The sequence below is a fragment of the Anolis carolinensis genome, chromosome 2, assembly GCF_035594765.1.
Source record: "Anolis carolinensis isolate JA03-04 chromosome 2, rAnoCar3.1.pri, whole genome shotgun sequence".
NCBI classification, from domain to species: Eukaryota; Metazoa; Chordata; class Lepidosauria; order Squamata; family Dactyloidae; genus Anolis; species Anolis carolinensis.
The window spans coordinates 208,747,674-208,767,815 of record NC_085842.1 but is presented as its reverse complement, the minus strand read 5'-3'; the positions used below and the strand labels follow the sequence as shown (position 1 = coordinate 208,767,815).

Sequence of the window (20,142 nt, the reverse complement as noted above, 5' to 3'; positions counted from 1 at the left end):
CTCTATCATCCTAAGGGGCAAACTCTTATTGTTGTTTTGTTTAATAAAGAAGGAATTGTCAGCAGGAGATATTATGTGTTTGTCCATTTCTATGTTTGTGCAAAAGCTTCTCATTGAAGTCCTAGGGTTGGGGGGGGGGGGGTGTGAACAAATTTCACAGAACTTTGTTTTGTGATCCCAAGCAACACATGAAAATCTGGACTTTTGCAATTATGTCACAAACTATACCAGCCTGACTGGGATGGCTGCTTATTGGTGTGTCTGTAAGTGTATGTACATAAAATCTTTGTGTTCCTGATCACTGATGGATGAAAGCAGCTACCTGCGATGGGCACAAATCAGCAGCATTTTATTGTGACTAATGTACCATTGAAAACAGTAACTAATTGGAGTCACATTGCTTTCAACTGGAATTTATTGTGACCTACCTTGGCTGAATTGTTCTAGGAGAGTGCAATTTATTTGCCTTTTTAATATGTATACATTGCCCATGTTTCTAGGGGTTCGGGATGAAACATATTTTGATCACAGCGTATTTATGGGCAATGAAAGATGAGAACAAGGGAGCACTTCAAGGCCTTAGTTAGTTACATGTTCTTACAGCACTTTATTTAACCAGGAAAGGGGTTCCATTGAACTCAGACTATTAGCAATATTTAATGCAGGACTATTTCAAACAGAATCTTTTACTTTAGTTTCATCAAGATTTCATACACCTTTATTAAAAAGAATTACAGTAAGGCTGCAGTTCTATCCACCTATCTAAAAATAAGTGCCATAGGGTTTGTGTGCTGTGCTGCGAATGGCATTTAGAACATCGTTGTCTCACATTGACTTAAAGGTGTTCACTGCTGTAAGCCCTTTCTCCAAATGTTGGACAAAGAGGAGAAGAAATAACTATTTTTTCTAATATTGCAGAGAAGGGGGGCATTGGCAATGGTTCACACCAAAAATTTGTATTTGCTGTGTTTGCTTCCCCTTAGTCCAGAGGTTTCAAACTTGTGGCCTTCCAGATGTTTAGGATTTCAGCTTTCTGAAGCCCTAGTTCAGTGGTTCTCAACCTGGGGTCCCCAGATGTTTTTGGCCAATAACTCCCAGAAATCCCAGCCAGTTTACCAACTGTCAGAATTTCTGGGAGTTGCAGGCCAAAAACATCTGGGGACCCCAGGTTGAGAACCACTGCCCTAGTTAGCTTGTCTAATGGTAAAGAATTCTGGGAGCTGAAATCCAAAACACCTGGAGGGCCACACTTTTGACACCACTGCTTAGTCTCTTGGGCTCCTTCTACACTGCCAAATAAAATATCTGCTTTGAACTGTATTATATAGTAATGTAGACTCATATAATCCAGTTCAAAGAAGGTAATGTGGATTTGCTGATCTGATAATCTGAATTATATGGCATTGCAGAAGAGGCCTCAGTCTTGCCTTATCCAAAGGGGCTCTAAAGCCTGAGTATCCCATACCTAGGAAAACCCTCTGAGGCTTCTTCTACACTGTCATATAATTCCCATTATCAAATCAGCAAATCCACTTTAACTGCTTTGAACTGGATTATATGAGTCTCCACTGCATATAATCCAGTTCAAAGCAGATAATCTGGATTTTATATGGCAGTGTAGAAGGGGATTGAGATACATGGGGTTCAGGCAACTTGAAAACAGACAAACATAGACATAGACATCTGGACTTGTTTGAGAAGGACACTAAAAATGGACATGTGAGGATTTAAAAGCAAATGTCAGGTCCCTCGCTCTTCTTCTTACAAGTCATGGTTCTTTTTCTTTTTTTCTTCACCGGATGAATTCGACCTCAGATTACATTTCAGCTCCACTCCTTTTCCCTTCACTTGACTCACCAAATTTAGGCGACCTGCAAGGAGCGAAGATGTGTCTTTAACCAAAAGAGAGAGAATGAGGTGGTTTGCTTGGCCTGAAAAATGGGCTGCTATCTCTGTTTCTCTTTTTCAAGTTTCAGTTCTAGAACTTCGCCAGGGAACTGACAAGCCTTTGGAAGAAGGATGGATGACTTTGAATTGCATTAATGGAACTTCTCGGTGCTGTGTCCTATTGATATGTATATATGCATCCCCATCGCAGCTTTGCCACTGAGGTGTTGTGTTACGCACTCGCGGAAACAGAAACATTGGGGGGGGGGGGAGGAACACGGCCAGGAATCCTCTGCTCTACAACTAAGGCCCCATCTACACTGCCATATACAATCCAGATTATCTGCTTTGAACTGGATAATATGAATCTACATTGCCATATAATCCAGTTCAAAGCAGATAACATGGATTTTATATGGCAGTGTAGATGGGATCTGTTCATCCCGACTCCTTTCTAGCTGAAAGCCCTTCCAGACAGGCCCTATATCACAGGATATGATCCCAGGTTTTCTACTTTAAATTAGATTATATGAGTCCGCAGTGCAAGATAATCTGGGATGAACAGAAAAACTGGGATCAGATCCTGGGATTTAGGGCTTATTTGGAAGGGCCCTGAGATATTTCTGCCTGTGGAGACGTAACAGGGAGAGCGCCGATATTTTAAGAGCAAAGGTGCATCTACACAATAAAATGCATGCGGTTTGACACCACTTTCACTGCCATGCCCCAGGGCTAAGAAGTCCTGGGTGTTGCAGTTTTACGAGACCTTTAGTCTTCTCTGTCCAAAAGTGTGGTGCCTTGCCAAACTACAACTCCCAAAATTCCATAGCAATGAGCCATGACAGTGGTGCCAAACTGCAACAATGCAACAGTTTAGATGCACCCTGTCTCTCGGCTCATCTCATATTTACAAAGATGTCATAAAGCAATCAATTAAACACAACACAACTGGACACTATATAACCCAACTCATGAAGTGTATGAATGGAGAAATCTGGCCAAAGTAATCCCTTATCTATGAGCTCCGGTACATTAATTGATCTCGGGTTTGCGTTCAAGAGATTAGCAGGGATGGAAGAGAGTCCCCAGTCTTCGATTTCAACAGAAACCATGAAAATGAACAAAATCTGGCTAGCGATATTTAAAAACTCTAAAATCAGGAGAGTAAATAAAGAACAGCACCAGAAGACAGCGGAATTCCAGACAAGAAACAATTAGGGCCAGCTAACACCTCCCAAGAAATGATTCCCCCAGGCAGGAAACAGCCAGGCTTTGAAGCTGCAAGGCCATTCAATGCCAATCGAGTTGACCAGTTGAAACATACACATTTTCCTCAGGCAGACAGGAGTTCTTTCCCCCATCCTGGACATTATTCACAGATATATAAACCCCTCTTGCCTAGTTTTCAACAGACCTCACAACCTCCGAGGATGCCTGCCATAGATGTGGGCGAGACGTCAGAAGAGAATGCTTCTGGAACATGGCCATACAGCCCTGAAAACTCTCAGCAACCAGAGATTCGGGCCAGGAAAGTCTTCGACAACACAGTCCTCAATCTCCTTGTTGCTGTTTTGTGCCTTCAAGTCATTTCCGATTGAAGGTGACCCCAGGAAAACAAATCACAAAGTTTTTCTTGGCAATATTTGGTAATAGGGGTTGCCTTTGCCTTCCTCTGGGACTGAGAGAGTGGGACATGCCCACCTAGCTCTTTAGACTCCTCCAAAGTATGCTTGCTTATCAGAAAGCAAGCCCAGACACTGATGTGGAGGAAAAGGCTTTCTGTCGATTTACATGCGATTAGGTGGCTTGGGGATAGTTCACACAGGAAGTATGATGAAGACACCTGGGACTGAAGACATTCAAGTTTGGTGAAAATTAAAGCTGTAAGAAACACGCAGTTCTAAGCCTTAGAAATAGGTGTGCTTTGACTTCCTTTTCAAGGAAAGCATTAGAGTGGGGGCAGGGGCGTTTAAAAATGGAGAAAAGGCCATCTCTCTGAGGCCCCATCTAGCCTGCCATATGCAGTTTCAGCATACAGTTTAACTGTATTGAACTGGGTTATATGAGTCTACACTGTCACATCATGACGTTCAATACAGTTGAACTGCATGCTGAAACTGCACTCCATGGCTGTCTAGACGGGGGCCTAAAACGCTGCAGGCCCTGACATCCAAATATTTCCTGGATCGATTTAGAATCCAAATCCGTCTAAATCTTCCAAACGATTTAGATCTAATCTTGATTTAGATCTAGTCTTCCATTTTTAAGCGCCCCTGCCTCCAATGCTTTCCTTGCAAAGGAAGTCAAAGCACACCTATTTTAAGGCTTAGAGCTGCGTGTTTCTTACAGCTTTAATTCCCCCCAAACATGTGCGTATATATAATAGACATAATATGATCACACACACACAGAGGTTAAGTCACCCTAAGGTCCCTTCCAGACAGCAGAATAAAATCCCAGATTATCTGCTTTGAACTGGAATATATGGCAGTTGGACTCAGATAACCCAGTTCAAAGCAGATATTGTGGGATTTTCTGCCTTGATATTCTGGGTTATATGGCTGCGTGGAAGGGCCCTTAGAGAAGAGATATTGGGATACTTCTTGTGCAAAGTGTGAACTATTCCTGAACCCTACGGTTCTAGGGCTCATTTAACCTATGTGTAACCTATATGATATACACACGTATATGTTCTATATATATATATATATATATACACACACACAAGCCTGAGGAGTCAAAGTTCAAAAACTACCTGCTTCTCATGGTAATACCATCGAAGGCCCTTCCACACAGCCATATAACCCAGAATATCAAGGCAGAAAATCCCATGATATCTGCTTTGAACTGGTTTATCTGAGTCCACACTGCCATACAGGGCCATAGCCAGAAAAATATTTCAAGGGGGGTTGAAACTTTTCTTTAGTGAATGCTCATCGATAAACTTCAGTGGACACACTCAAAACAGATAAACTTCAGTGGACACTCATGGAAATTTGGTTAATCAGTTAATCAGTTAATTCATGAGTAAACCAGGTGTTTTTAAAAACCTGAAAATTTTCGGGGGGGGGGGGGTTGAACCCCTAACTCCTCCCCCCCCCCCCCTTGGCTACAGTCCTGCTGCCATATATCCCTGTTCAAAGTGGATAATTTTCTGCTTTGAACTGGGATATACGGCAGTGTGGACTCAGATCACCCAGTTCAAACCGGGATTTTCTACCTTGATGTTCAGGGTTATATGTCAGTGTGGAAGGGCCCTGAGTCCACACTGCCATATATTCCAGTTCAAATCAGATAATTTGGGGTTTTATTCAGCTGTGTGGAGCTTCCGAACATATTTGCATGCCATGATCAACCCCAAACGGTTTATTTGACAGGCAAACCGGGGTATTTCCCATCCTACAGCCAGAGAACAGGGGCCGGATCTATACAGGATCTGATCCCAGATTATCTGCTTGGAACTGCATTGTATGAGTTTTAATTGATATAATCTAGGATAAACAGATAATCTGGGATCAGGTCCTGGGATATAGTGCAGGGTAGATCCAGGGCCCTTCCACACAGCCATATAACAGAATAACAAGGCAGAAAATCTCACAATATCTGCCATGAACTGGGTTATCTGAGTCCACACTGCCATATAACCCAGTTCAAAGCAAATTTTAATCAGTTGTGTGAAAGGGGCTCCTACCTGACATGGGGGGGGGGGGCTTCCACACACCCCTATATCCCAGAATCTCACAATATCTGCTTTGAACTAGGTTATCTGAGTCCACACTCAGATAATGTGGGTTTTTCTGCCTTGATATTCTGGGTAATAGGGCTGTATGGAAGGACCCTGGGATGTCCCGCTTCTCGGGGTATATATTTTATTGTTTCGTTTCGTTTATTTCGATCCAGTCCTGAAAACCAGAGACTGGAGGTGAAGCCACTTGGCAGGCCGGTCACGTTATGCAAATCTCGGGCTGATGATACTGCAGAATCATTTTCTTTTCTTTTGGGTTGTATATTTAACCATGCTTTCGGTCATTGTTATAACAGGGAGTGGGGTGGGGGGAAACAGGGCGAAAAACCCAGTCTGCAGTGCCTTTTTTCCATTCCATTTTCATCCCCCAAAAAGAGAGTTCTAATTTATTTGGGATGGAAGAAGGTAAACAGCTTGAAACGACTTCTTCCCGTCTCCTAGCAGAGCAACAAAGGAAGGTGGGGCGGGAAAAGAAAGACACGTTGGGGGGGCTGCCAAGGATGAGACCCATTTTCTGCCTTCTTTTGTCTGACGTTGTGCCGGATACACATATTATATCACCGCAAATATATACGCTTTTAATAGCTGGTAGTTCTAGATTTATTTACGCACCTCTTCTCTATAATGCATGCAACAATTAACCGTTTATAATTCCGATTTTTTAATTACTCGTTTCCTCAGAAATGCTTCCCGTCTAAACAGGGTTGGGGATCCCAGCCGTAGCGAAATTTCAGGAGAAACTTTGAGGGAGCTTCCGCAGGGCCTTTCCATGTAGCCCTATAACCCAGAATATCAAGGCAGAAAATCCCATAATATCCGCTTTGAACTGGGTGATCTGAGTCCACACTGCCATATATTCCAGTTCAAAGCAGAAAATGGGGGGTTTTATTCAGCTGTGTGGAAGGGGGTCCCAGTTGCTCGGAAATTACAATGTGATCAAAATTATGACTTCAAATGGAATATAAAAATCGGATTCAATCGCCGTTATAATATATCTTCTTCGAGGGGAGAACGCCTTCAGATATAATAATCACCACAGCTACTTTTAGCTGCTTAGAGGGTGCATAACATATTTTTGGTGTGTGAGAGAGAGGGAAACCCTGTATATAGAAATAAATCCTTTATATATCCACACACACACAAAAGCACACAGAGGGATCTCCTCTCTCGTTATATATTGTAATCAATGGGATCCCAGAGACGGGGGTTTCTTTCTTTCTGCACCTTTAAACACAAATCTGGAGCAAACGGGGAGTGGGGAGGGGGGTTAGGTTCAATTATAAACGATTTTGCACGAGAGAAGATGGGAGAGAGGGAGGGGAAGGAGAGGGAGAGAGAGAGGCATTTGGAATAGTCACACTTGTCAAGTGAGACCATCTTTTAGCTCTCAGAAGCAGCAAATCCATGTGAACTCTGGGTGAACCAAGATTGAAGCCATAAATCACGGCTACAAAAGCCGGCTGCTGCCTGCGAGCTCCAGACCCCTTACCTTTAACGCTTTCGCGGGCGAAGACGGCCAAGCAGAGCTACCCAAAGTTCACAGATCTCTGCGCAGCCGATACAAGGAGCTGGGTTTAAGGGAGGGAGGGGGGAGGCTGGGGTATCTCATGGGTAGTGGTGGGGGGATTGAATGAGAGGCGGGAAGGAAGGGGTGGCATCCGCTTAATGGGAGCAGATTCGGCTCCTGGAAGGGGGGGGGGGGAAAGAAGGGGTGTGTGTGTGTGTGGAAGTGGTCGGGGCAAGAGACGCCATCGGACGTCACTCAAACAAAGACGGCGGCCGAAGAGGAGGGGGGGGTAGAGAGGGGAGTGGGTGAGAAAACCGGACAGCAAGCGTAAACCTGGAGGGGGGAGGAGGAGGGAGAGGGGAGTCCCCTTCTGCCACTGAACCACGGTTTGAGAAATAAACATGGACACGCAGGAAGGAAATCCTGACATGGAAGCGGGGAGGGATGAAGGGCAAGTTACTAGTGGGGCCGTCCATTTTTGAGAGGCTTCGTGGAAAACCAGTAGGGCCCATCCGAAGTAGTCATGCCTGGGGGAAAGGCCTCACGTCCAGCAGGCCGAAGAGGGCATAGTATGGATGGATGGATGGATAAGCAGATAGATAGATAGATAGATAGATAGATAGATAGATAGATAGATAGATAGATAGATAGATAGATAGATAGGAAGATAGATAGATAGGAAGATAGATAGATAGATAGATAGATAGATAGATAGATAGATAGATAGATAGATAGATAGATAGATAGATAGATAGATAGATAGATAGGAAGATAGATAGGTAGGTAGATAGATAGATAGATAGATAGATAGATAGATAGATAGATAGATAGGAAGATAGATAGATAGGAAGATAGATACCGTGTTTCCCCAAAAATAAGACAGTGTCTTATATTAATTTTTGCTCCCAAAGATGCTCTAGGTCTTATTTTCAGGGGATGTCTTATTTTTCCATGAAGAAGAATTCACATTTATTGTTGAACAAAAAAAATTGAACATTTATTATATAATGTACAGTAGTTGTCACCATAAATCAGCATAACCAGACAAACTGTGAATCCTGTCAAGAATTTCTTGTTACTACCAATATTTCCATGTACAACACTTTATGGTACGTACATTTACCGATCCTGCATGCTCTGGTGTTCTGTTCGGCGGGCATACTTCCAAACAAAAACTTTGCTAGGTCTTACTTTTGGGGGAGGCCTTATATTTAGCAATTCAGCAAAACCTCTACTAGGTCTTATTTTCTGGGGATGTTTTATTTTAGGGGAAACAGGGTAGATAGATAGATAGATAGATAGATAGATAGATAGATAGATAGATAGATAGACAGACAGACAGATAGGCAGGCAGATAGGCAGGCAGATAGATAGGCAGAATGAGAAAGGCAGGCAGATAGATAGGCAGATAGATAGATAGATAGATAGATAGATAGGCAGATAGAGTGAGAAAGGTGGGGTAAAGGTATCGTAAATAAATAAATAAAATAGATAGACAGGCAGGCAGACAGACAGATAGGCAGATAGACAGGCAGATAGATATACGATATATAAATAGGCAGACAGGCAGAAAGCTTATTGATAGGTGAGTAGGGAGGTAAACAGACAATAGACAGATAAATAGATCGACAGGCAGATGATAGATGGGTAGGTAGATAAACAGGCAGATAGGTAGACAGATATGTAGATAGGTATAACGCGGGGTATAAATATAATATAATAATAATAATAATAATAATAATAATAATAGATAGGCAAGCAGATGATAAATCGTTGGGTGGGTAGGTAAACAGACAATGGACAGAGAAATGTTTTAAGTTTTTGTCAAATATGTTGTGTCCTTGTTTCGGGCTTGTCCCTGTTGTGAGCCGCCCGAGTCCCTTCGGGGAGATGGGGCGGGATATAAAAATAAAATTTATAATAATAATAAACTTTTATTTATATCCCGCCACCATCTTCCAGAAGGATTTAGGGCAGGTCACAGAACACTCAAGGTGTAACATGCAAAATGCAACATGTGAAAAACAAAACATAAACAGTCAACATAACAGATAGATAAATAGATAGATGGGCAGATGGGCAGATAGCCAGGCAGATAGGTAGATAGATAATATATAAAAAGGCAGACAGGCAGATAGATGATAGATAGGTGGGTAGACAGACAGACAGACAGACAATAGACAGATAGATAGGGAGATGATAAATACATCAGTCGGTAGGTAAACAGACAGAAAGATCATAGGCAGATAGGCAGATAGGTATAAAGCGGGAGTATAAATAAACATGATAATAATAATAGTAATAAGAATGATAGATAGATGGATAGAAAGATAGACAGGCAGATGATAGATTAGTGGGTGGGTAGGCAAACAGACAGACGATAGACAGGTAGAGAGATAGATAAATAGATAGATAGGCAGATAGCCAGGCAGATAGGTAGGTAAATGATATATAAATAGGCAGGCAGACAGATTGATAGATGCTAGATGGGTTGGTTGGTAGGTAGACAGACAATAGGCAGAAATAGACAGATGATAAATAGATGAGTAGGTAAGTAGACAGATAGATCGATAGGCAGATAGGTAGACAGATATCTAGACAGGTATAAAGCAGAGTATAAATAAATATTATAATAGATAGGTAGATAGATAGGCAAGTGATAGATCAGTGGGTGAGTAGGTAAACAGAGAGACGATAATCAGATAGTGAGAGAGATAGGCAGATATCCAAGCAGATAGGTAAAGAAATAATATATAAATAGGAAGACAGGTAGATATATTATAGATAGGTGAGTAGGTAGGTAGACAGACCATAGACAGGATAGCCAGATGATAAATCTATTATGATAGAGTATTTAAAAGCTCTAAAATCAGGACAGTAAATAAAGAACAGCACTCTGAAAACAGGGGAATTCCAGACACGAAACAATCAGGGCCAGCTAACACCTTCCAACGAAGGATCCCCCAGGCAGGAATCAGCCAGGCCTTGAAGCTGCAAGGCATTTCAATGCTAATCAAGGTGATTAATTGCCACCTTCACACTGGTCTCCAACAGACAAGAGTTCTTTCTCCCACCTTGGATCTTCCACAGATATATAAACCTCCACTGCCTGGTCTCCAACAGACCTCACAACCTCTGAGGATGCCTGCCATAGATGTGGGCGAAACGTCAGGAGAGAATGCTTCTGGAACATGGCCATGCAGCCCGGAAAACTCACAGCAACCCAGATGATAAATCGATGGGTAGGTAAGTTGACAGACAGACAGACAATAGATCGGTGGAGGGGTGAGTAAATAGACAGACGATAGACAGACAGGCAGGCAGGTAGATAGATGATAAATAGGCGGGCAAATTGATCGACAGACAGTTAGGCAGGTTGTGTAGGGAAAGAGCTTGCCTGTTTGTCAAGCTACGGTTCGTTGTCTGTATCTATCCCTGCCTAACAACCTTTCGATCTAGCCTCTTGCCTACCTATCCCTCCATCCACTTCCTTTCCTCCTCATCTCACAGGCTTTTACTTTCAGACCGTCTTGGAGGGATGCAATGACACCTCCACCCCCACCGAGGAGCACCCTGCTTTGCGCCTTTGCAACCTCCAAGGCCCGCTTCCCATCCACCTCCAAAAGTCGGTGGAGGATTGAGGGAGGGGAGAGAAAAAGTTCCCCGCACGCTCCCCCCCCCCATCCATACTTGAGTAATCTATTATGACAAACAATATGATGGATCTAGTTTATGTTAATCGCCCTGCCCTTTCCTCTCGAATTTAACTGTAAGTTAATGGACACCGGAAACTAGAATTCTACATGGCTTGCTAATGGGTTTAGGTATTAGCTAGTTCTAACGATGCATACAAATGCACTTGTCTCTGTAGGCTGCCGCAAGATTTATGGCTTTTTTGCCTTCTGTAGCTGTAAACAAGGAGGGGGGTGGTGGTGCTGGTGGTGGGGAAAAGAAGTCCAAGACTCGGTGCTCTTAATGGAGACTTCCAAAGGCAGCCTCCATTCTTTGTTTCCTTCTTTTTCGGGGGGGGGGGGGGGGTGTTTCAAAAGAAATAGCCCAGGTCGTAGGAGGGAGTTTTGACTAAGTCGGCAACTTTCCCTAAAATGATGTGGGGTGTTTTGTTTGTGGGTGTGGGTGTGGTGGGTATTTATTTGAAGCTGCCTCAGCCTTTTGCCCACGCTCCCATCAAAAAGGGACAGCGGTTGTGCAAAGCCACCGAAAAAAGCTCGAAGGAGAGTTCTAATAAAGCCGTCGCTGCAAACGCCGCTTTGGACGATGAAGGATGAGTAAGGATTGAGGAGGGAGGGGTGTGGTGTGTGGGAGAAAGAGCGAGGCAGAGAGAGAGAAGGGGGTGTTGGAAAGGGAAGTTTACTACTGTGGGGAGGATGGGAGAGAGAGAAAAATAGCCCATTCCTTTAAAAGAAAGCAACAACAGCAAACACTCCCCGTCCCCCTTCCCCCGTCCCCAATAGCAATTGCTGACAAAGGAAGAATGAAGCTTTTGCATCTCAGGGTGGGATGGACTGAGGAGTGTAACTTTCCCTGTTTCCCCTCAATAACCCATGCTTCCCTTCTTTCGTTTGCTTCTGCAGAATCCACGAAGGAGAAAGTATTTGTCTTGGATGCTATGAGAAGAAGCTTGGATCGTACAAAAAGGAAAACAGATCGAGTTCCTCGACTAAATGGTAAAAGAGCAGTATAACCTTCTGAGAGAGAGAAAGAGAGAGAGAGAGGGAGAGAGAGGGAGAGAATACAAATATGTCATACTGTTGTAGGTATATCTGGGCTTGTTTTCCAAGAAAGAGTTTCAAGCTAAGCAGATCCGTGTGGGCGCAAGAAGGAGGACGACACCGAAATAAGACAGGTAAAGTCTTTAACTTTTCCTTGTTTGGGAAGTTGGATGGGCCGAGGCGAGAGAGGGGGGCAATGTCGATCAGAGAAAACTATATTGGGGAGGGGGGAGGTGAGTCGTTTTGTAAGGTGGACTATTTGGAGGAAGGAAGACGCAGAAGCTACTTAATATTCGGCCGCTAAAAATATTTTGCATGCAATTTAACTGGCCCTCGTAGTCGGTAGTTATGAGAGTGAAAAGCCCTCGACAGAGATTATTTCCATAGCTCCTAAAATCATCCCCTTCCATCAAAATTTAGGGCCCTTCCACACAGCCATATAACCCAGAATATCAAGGCAGAAAATCCCATAATATCTGCGTTGAACTAACGCCTCTTCCACACAGTTGAATAAAATCCCACATTTTCTGCTTTGAACTGAAATATATGACAGTGTGGACTCAGATAACCCAGTTCCAAGCATTTTCTGCCTTGATATTCTGGGTTATATGCTGTGTGGAAGGGCCCTGAGTTATATGAGTCCACGATGCCATATATTCCAGTTGAAAGAAGAAAATGGTTTTTTTTAACTGTGTGAAAGGGTCACTAGAGTTAGCAAATCACTCTGCCATATATTCCAATTCAAAGCAGATATTGTGGGTTATCTGCCTTGATATTCTGTGTGGAGGGCCGGATTGTGGTGGGAAAAATATGAACAGCACCTCCACTCTATATCAGCCTTGCAACCATACTATGGCCCTTTCTACACTGCCATATAAAATCCAAATTGTGGAAGGGCCCTAACCCAACCTTTCTTGCCCTTTTGCAAGTTTCACACACACACACACACTCAAAGTTCACTTAAGGAGGCCTCTGCTGTAGTGGGTTTGCATATTTCTAATGAGTCTCTTGCAAATTGGGTTTCAAACGCAGGCCCCTTCCACACTGCCATACAATCCAAATTAACAAATCAGATAATCCACATTATCTACCTTGAACTGGATTATGAATCTACACTGCCAGATAATCCAATTCAAATCTGATAATCTGGATTTTATATGGCAGTGTAGAAGGGGCCATAGTATGTGCAAGTTTGATATACAGTGGAGGTGCTGTTGTTCATATTTTCCCAACCCCATTCCGGCCACCGGGACCTCAACTTCCAAACGAATTTAAGATCCGAGTCCCAGGGCCTCTACACACCCAGAATAACCCAGAATATCAAGGTAAAAAAATCCCACAATATCTGTTTTGAACTGGGTTACCTGAGTCCACACTGCGATTTATCCCAGTTCCAAGCAGATAATGTGGGATTTTATTCAGCTGTGTGCAAGGGGCCCCAGATATATTGATCAAGTGTTGCGATGTGGTTTATTTCTACCCTGGAATGTTTCTCTATCATTCAAAACCTTAAGCGCAGAAAAAAGATAACGAGGTTTCTGTTTCGATTTGTTTAAAATAATGTTTTCTCCTCCGAGGAAGGCATTGATTGGAAAGAGTTTTGGCCTGGATCTATCCTGCCCTATATCCCAGGATCTGATCCCAGATTATCTGCTTTGTACTGGATTATATAAATCTCCACTGCTAGATAATCTGGTATAAGAAAATAGCCTGGGATCAGATTCTGGGATATAAATATAGGGCAATGTAGAGCCAGCCTATGATAAACTTTGCGGACCTGGGGACTGGTTTGTCTTTGCCCCTGAATTTATGGGAGATTGCAAGGGTCACAGGATGCCTCTGAGTGGGTACCGATCCGATCCGGAAAATTAAAGAAGAAAAGCAAAAAGTAAAATTAACCTGATCCCCAAGAGGATCCTAGGGCCCTTCCACACAGCCCTATATCCCAGAATATCAAGGAAGAGAATCCAATAATATCTGGTTTGAACTGAGTTATCTGAGTCCACACTGAGGCCCCTTCCACACAGATGAATAAAATCCCACGTGTTTCTGCTTTGAACTGGAATATATGGCAGTGTGCATTCAAATAACCCCATTCAAAGCAGAGATGGTGGAATTTTCTGCCTTGATATCATGGGTTATATGGCTACGAGGAAGGGCCCCTAGGCATCTTAAGTGGAAAGAAATTCCCACTAAGTTCAGTAGAGTTGACTCCCGGGAAGCGAGTGTGCTTTTGGCGATTCATTCTTGTTCAAAGTATCACCCTGAGGTTTATTTTTATTATTTTTAAAATAGTTCAAGCGAGCTGATTGTTGAAATGCATTTTCAATGCTATTTTTTTTCTCAAGAGACTTTTTGGATGTTTTGTTTATGCATTTCCTTAGTTTTTTTAAGCAGATGGCTAAGAGCCCTTCCACACAGCCATACAACCCAGAAATATCAAGGCAGAAAATCCCACAATAGATGCTTTGAACTGGGTTATCAGAGTCCACACTGCCATATATCCCAGTTCAAAGCTGAAAATGTGGGATTTTATTCAGCTGTGCGGTAGGGGGCCTTAGTTCTGGGCAACGGTGTGGCTGGAATAAACTAATTGTTGGAACTTTACTTCAATTCCTAAAGGTTCATAATCTCACAACAGAAGTCCTTCCCCGAAATCCTGAAAGAGGAGTGGGTGCAAACAGCAAGAACCCGTCATTCAGAACTGTTTCCTCTTCCTTTCGAAAACTGAAACCACCTTTAAAATAATGTAGGATGCTTTAAAAATGGTTTGTTGTTAGAAAAAGAGGCCTTAGAAAATGGAAGCTCCTTCTGGTTTCCCAAATCCTCTCCTCTCCCTTTGAGAAACTCGCAAGGTCTCGCAGCATATTATAATTCGCAAGTAAGTCAACAGAATGGCTGTATTGTTGAGTTGCTTTTAAAGATCCCAAAATAGAAAATCCTTTGGAAAAAAAAAAAGTGGGAAAGAGGGGAGAGGAAATTGGCTGGCGATTCCAGCCATTTGAAACCAGCCCACATTGCTTGGAACATTCGCTTTGAGATTCATAAAATATTTAAAACTCCAAGTCAACCTTTTTCCTATTTATTGCCCTGTATAATTCAACATTATCGCGTATTAATAAGCCAATAATGATAATCTCTATAGGAAAAGCCTGCTAGTTGGGCCGCTTTTATGGCCGCCCTTATCCTTTCTAATGACCTTTGGCTCGGCAGAGTAATAACTCATTATGGAATGAGCAATTGTCTGGAGTGCCTTAAATACCTCACAATCTTTCTTTCTCACTCACTCTCTTCTCCTTTCTCTTTCTCCTCGCTACTCCCTGAACAGTTCCAAGAAGGGATCTGTATGGCAGGGAATCCTCTTCTCAGGCCTCAGAGAAAGAAAGAGAACAAGCAAGACTCTCCAGTTTAACTTGCTGCTACTGATACTCTGCAGTGCAAAAATCCAAGGGTTCCTTGCTGTGGAGGTACTATTTGTCTAATTCTTCTGGATATTATCTATTTGTGCTCCCCTGGGTCTTTAGAAAACCCCATCTCCAAATAACTGCCTTGCTATGTTTTACAATTAATATTACTACTAGTAGTAATGCTACCCGCACCTCTTACTACTAACACCCACATTTTGCAATCCTTCTTATATCAGCTGCAGCAGTTCCAGAATTACTAAGATCATTATGACCAGGGGTCCCCAAACTAAGGCCCAGGGGCGGATGCGGCCCTCCAAGGTAATTTACCTGGCCCCGCCCTCATTTATAATGTAATATTTTTATATCAGTTTTAATAATATAATATATTGTATATACATATAATATTGATAATAATATTATCATTTTATACAATACAATACTAACAATAATATCATATAATAATATTAATTACATGTTATATCTATATATATAAATGAGTGATGGCATCACGGCGACTCACAAAACAACAAAACTACAGGCCTCCCAACCTCGAAATTTGACCACACAACCCATCATCCATGCCTCTAGGTTGATACAACAAAATAAAAGAAAAATAAAGTCCTAATTAGAGGGAAAGCAATAATTTTTTAAATCCAATTGCTGCCAGTTTAGAGGGCTAATCTCTGCCCACTTGGTCTCCTAGCAACCAAGGGACAGCCATGGTTCAGTTAGGGGACAGGCAGATTTAGGCCTCATTTATGTTTCTTCCACATATTATCTAATTTGAACTGGATTATATGGCAGTGTAGACTCAAGGCCCTTCCATACAGCTATATAACCCATTTACAATCTTATACTATCTGCTTTCAACTAGATTGTCTTGACTCCACACTGCCATATAATCCACTTCAGTGTGCATTTTATACACTTGCGTAGAAGGGGCCTCATATAATCCAGTTCTATCAGATAATATAAGATTATAAATATACAGTACAGTCTCACTTATCCAACATAAACAGGGTGTCAGAACATTGGATAAGTGAATATCTTGGATAATAAAAAGGGATTCAGGAAAAGCCGATTAAACATCAAATTAGGTAATTCGCCACAGCAATGCGTGGCCGGGCACAGCTAGTATTATATAAAACAGTACAGTATAGTGGTATAGTTCAATATAGTATAATGCTAATATTGTGCTATGCTAATAATATAATATATTGTATGTACATACAGCTGCTCTGAGTTCTCTTCGGGGTGAGAAGGGTGGGATATAAATGTAGTAAATAAATGTAGCAAATGAATAAATAAATAATTTTGGACTTAGGCTCGCCCAAAGTCTGAAATGACTTGAAGACACACAACAACAACAACAATCCTGATTAACCTGACTATCTCATTGGCCAGAAGCAGGCCCACACTTCCTATTAAAATCCTGATAGGTTTATGTTGGTTAAAATTATTTTCATTTTAAAATATTGTATTGTTCTTTCATTGTTATTGTTTTGCACTACAAATAAGATATGTGCAGTGTGCATAGGAATTTGTTCGGTTTTTCCCCCCAAATGATAATTCATCCCCTCAACAGTCTGAAGGATTGTGGACTGGCCCTCTGCTTTAAAATAGTCTGATTATGACTATTGGTATTATTGTAATAATGGTACTAAACTTCTGCCCCTTTGCAACTACAGTAGAGTCTCACTTATCCAAGCTAAACTGGCCGGGAGAACCTTGGATAAGCGAATATCTTGGATAATAAGGAGAAATTAAGGAAAAGCCTATTAAACATCAAATTAGGTTATGATTTTACAATTTAAGCACCAAAACATCATGTTATACAACAAATATGACAGAAAAAGTAGTTCAATAAACAGTAATGTTATGTTGTAATTACTGTATTTACGAATTTAGCACCAAAATATCATGATATATTGAAAACATTGACTACAAAAATAGCTTGGATAATCCAGAATCTTGGGTAAGTGAGACTCTACTGTAATTGGATATGAAAAAACAACGGAGAACAGGCAGAGTGCAGTGATTTGAGCTTTGGATTATGGGCCCCTTCCACACAGCTGAATAAAACTCCACATTATCTGCTTTGAATATATAGCAGTGTGGACTCAGGGCCCTTCCACACAGCCCTATATCCCAGAATATCAAGGCAGAAAATCCCACAATATCTGCTTTGAACTGGGTTATCTGAGTCCACACTCAGATAATGTGGGACTTTCTGCCTTGATATTCTGAGATATAGGGCTATGTGGAAGGGCCCACAGATAACCTGGTTCAAATCAGATATTGTGGGATTTTCTGCCTTGATATTCTGGGTTATATGGCTGTGTGAAAGGGCCCTACAACTCTGCAAAACAGGACTGAACTCCCCATTCAGCCATGGAAATCCACTGGTTGACTTGGCAAGTCACACTCTCTCAGCAGGCCCATTCTACACTGCCATATAATACAGATTATCAAATCAGATAATCCAGTTAAAAGCAGATAATTTGGATTTTATACAGCTGTATAGAAGGAGCCTTAGAGAAAGGCAAGGGAAGATGCACTCTGATCAAATCTTGCTGAGAGAATCCAATGATAGCATCACTTTAGGGTCAGAAATAATCTAGCACAAAACAATAACAACAACAACCACTCATGTACAGTAGAGTCTCACTTATCCAACATAAACGGGGCTGGCAGAATGTTGGATAAGCGTATATGTTGGATAATAAGGAGGGATTAAAGAAAAGCCTATTAAACATCAAATTAGGTTATGATTTCACAAATTAAGCACCAAAACATCATGTTATACAACAAATTTGACAGAAAAGTAGTTCAATACGCAGTAATGCTATGTACTAATTACTGTATTTAAGAATTTAGCACCAGAATATCACGATGTATTGAAAACATTGACTACAAAAATGTGTTGGATAATCCAGAACGTTGGATAAGTGAGACTCTACTGTACTTCCAAATCCTGTTGGCTACCAATATTACTAGGACAACAACACAGACTATCCCTCAGAACACAAAGGGCACCCTGCCACTTCCACAACCACAGTGATCAAAGTAGTCTATGTGTAGCAGCACAATGATTTCTCATATTTTCCCTCGAAAGGAGTCTCCAAGACACAAAGACACACATGCTCATCCTATTGAAGTCCTTGTAATGAAATTTCTTTTGCTCAAAGTAGGACAAAGTACTCTAGCAATGCTGAGATCTAAACCCAATCATTGCTAGCTGGAAACTGCAGTTTTGGACTGAAGACCAAAATATAACAAAATTAGTGGAAAGATAGTATATATTGCTCACTATATGGCATATTAGATCTATTAATTGGCATAACAGAAGAGTAACAATGTCACATTTGTTGAAACAATGTTAACAGAGAGCCTTGTGACACCTTAAAGATTAAAAATTTTGGCAGATAGAAGCACCACATTAGATACCTGAGGTATTATCTGGAGTTGTAAGTATGTGTACACACACACATGGCTGAGTCAAAGCAAACAAGGGCTCAGAGGGATTTTTTTTTTTTGCTTTGCCTCACCTGTGTATAAAATGAGTGCTTAAAAAAAGATTAACAGCAGAATTTGTGTATAAAGTGGTTCCTTGGAACCCACTAGAGTTTGGGTCCAAGATACACAGCAAAATCTGTGGGATGCTCAAGTCCAATTATATATAATGGTGAAATGAAGGAGCAATCCTTGTATAAAATGACAGAATGTATGTTTGCTTATTGGATTTAAAAATATATCTTCAAGGTGTGGACCATTGAACCTATGATGCAAGACCTGAATCTCCTTATATTTTTCTCTCTTGGTGACTTTTGAATTAATTGTTTTTCAATTGTATTAAAGACAACTTTACAAGCAAACTATAGTCTCGGGAGTATTTCTTCATCCTCTCCTTTCAGAACTACAAATCTTTTTTAATGTTTACCTGTGCATTCACAAGAGAACCCTGGGCTCAAGCTTCACACATTTGCCTTACATGTTTTGAATGAGGACATGGTTTTCCTAGGGAAATCAAAACAATTTGCTTAGGCGAGGCTATAAGGTTTCTTTGAAAACATACCCTTTGGATAGAAATCAGAATAACAAAAGGATACCCTCCACCACAAAACAAATCCTGGTCAAAGTCCTCCCCAGGTAATTTTATAGAAAGATAAAATACAAATCACCTTATTGTGGAAGAAAGGTTTGAATGTCTAATATTAGATCAGAATGTAGAGCAGCCTTGTTTTCCCCTCCCCATAGCTGTCACCCTGAAAGTGTGTCATTCCCTGTCACTCAAATGAGATCCTATAAGTAAAGCAGAGGATTTGGCTTAGATCCCTACAGGATCCTGAGCACATTAATATATGTAAGAGGAAGAGAATGGAGACCAAAAAAAACAGGTGAATCCCAGCAGATGAAGGCTCAGATCTAAGCAAAGGCAATACATTGGAATATCTAAGCATATACTGACTGCATGGAAGATGCAGAAATATAAACATATTCATTAATTTATAGACTTCATAATTCTACCTCCCCACCTGGGATCAATCAATTTGTAAACACCTCGGTCAGATAGTAAAATCATCAGATGTATTAGTTTCTTTGTTTTTATCCTGCCTTTCTCCAGATATAGGTGACTTAAGTGTGGGCTAAGGGACAAGAATGGAGACTGAGCTTGATAAACTTATTTTTATGGAGTACAACTCCTTGAATTCCCCCTTCTAGTATTTGGGATCCTGGATGATGTCCTCCAGAAAAGTAATTCCCCCAATTTTTAAGTAGGTAACGGTGGTACAATCCGGGGAGCGGAGTGAGCGCCCACTGTTAGCCCCAGCTTCTGCCAACCTAGCAGTTCAAAAAATGCAAATG

At 41.5% G+C, this 20,142-nt stretch overlaps 2 protein-coding genes and 1 long non-coding RNA gene across 8 annotated transcripts in view; 1 reads left to right on the top strand and 2 right to left on the bottom strand.

Annotated features, from left to right (window-relative positions):
- Positions 1-20,142, bottom strand: part of hoxc10 (homeobox C10) — a 219,035-nt gene that overhangs the window by 51,524 nt on the left and 147,369 nt on the right. The window lies entirely within an intron of this gene.
- LOC100551789 (homeobox protein Hox-D3) overlaps positions 1-20,142 on the bottom strand; it is a 107,159-nt gene that overhangs the window by 8,656 nt on the left and 78,361 nt on the right. The window lies entirely within an intron of this gene.
- Positions 11,186-19,151, top strand: LOC103277714 (uncharacterized). Of its 3 annotated transcripts, none has more exons than XR_010003290.1 (3): positions 11,186-11,425; positions 11,732-11,824; positions 11,915-19,151. It is a non-coding gene; the product is annotated as an uncharacterized LOC103277714 (long non-coding RNA). The 3 variants fall into 3 exon arrangements; XR_010003289.1 differs by lacking the exon at positions 11,186-11,425 and having other exon boundaries at positions 11,439-11,824; positions 11,915-12,003; positions 14,492-19,151; XR_010003288.1 differs by lacking the exon at positions 11,186-11,425 and having other exon boundaries at positions 11,439-11,824.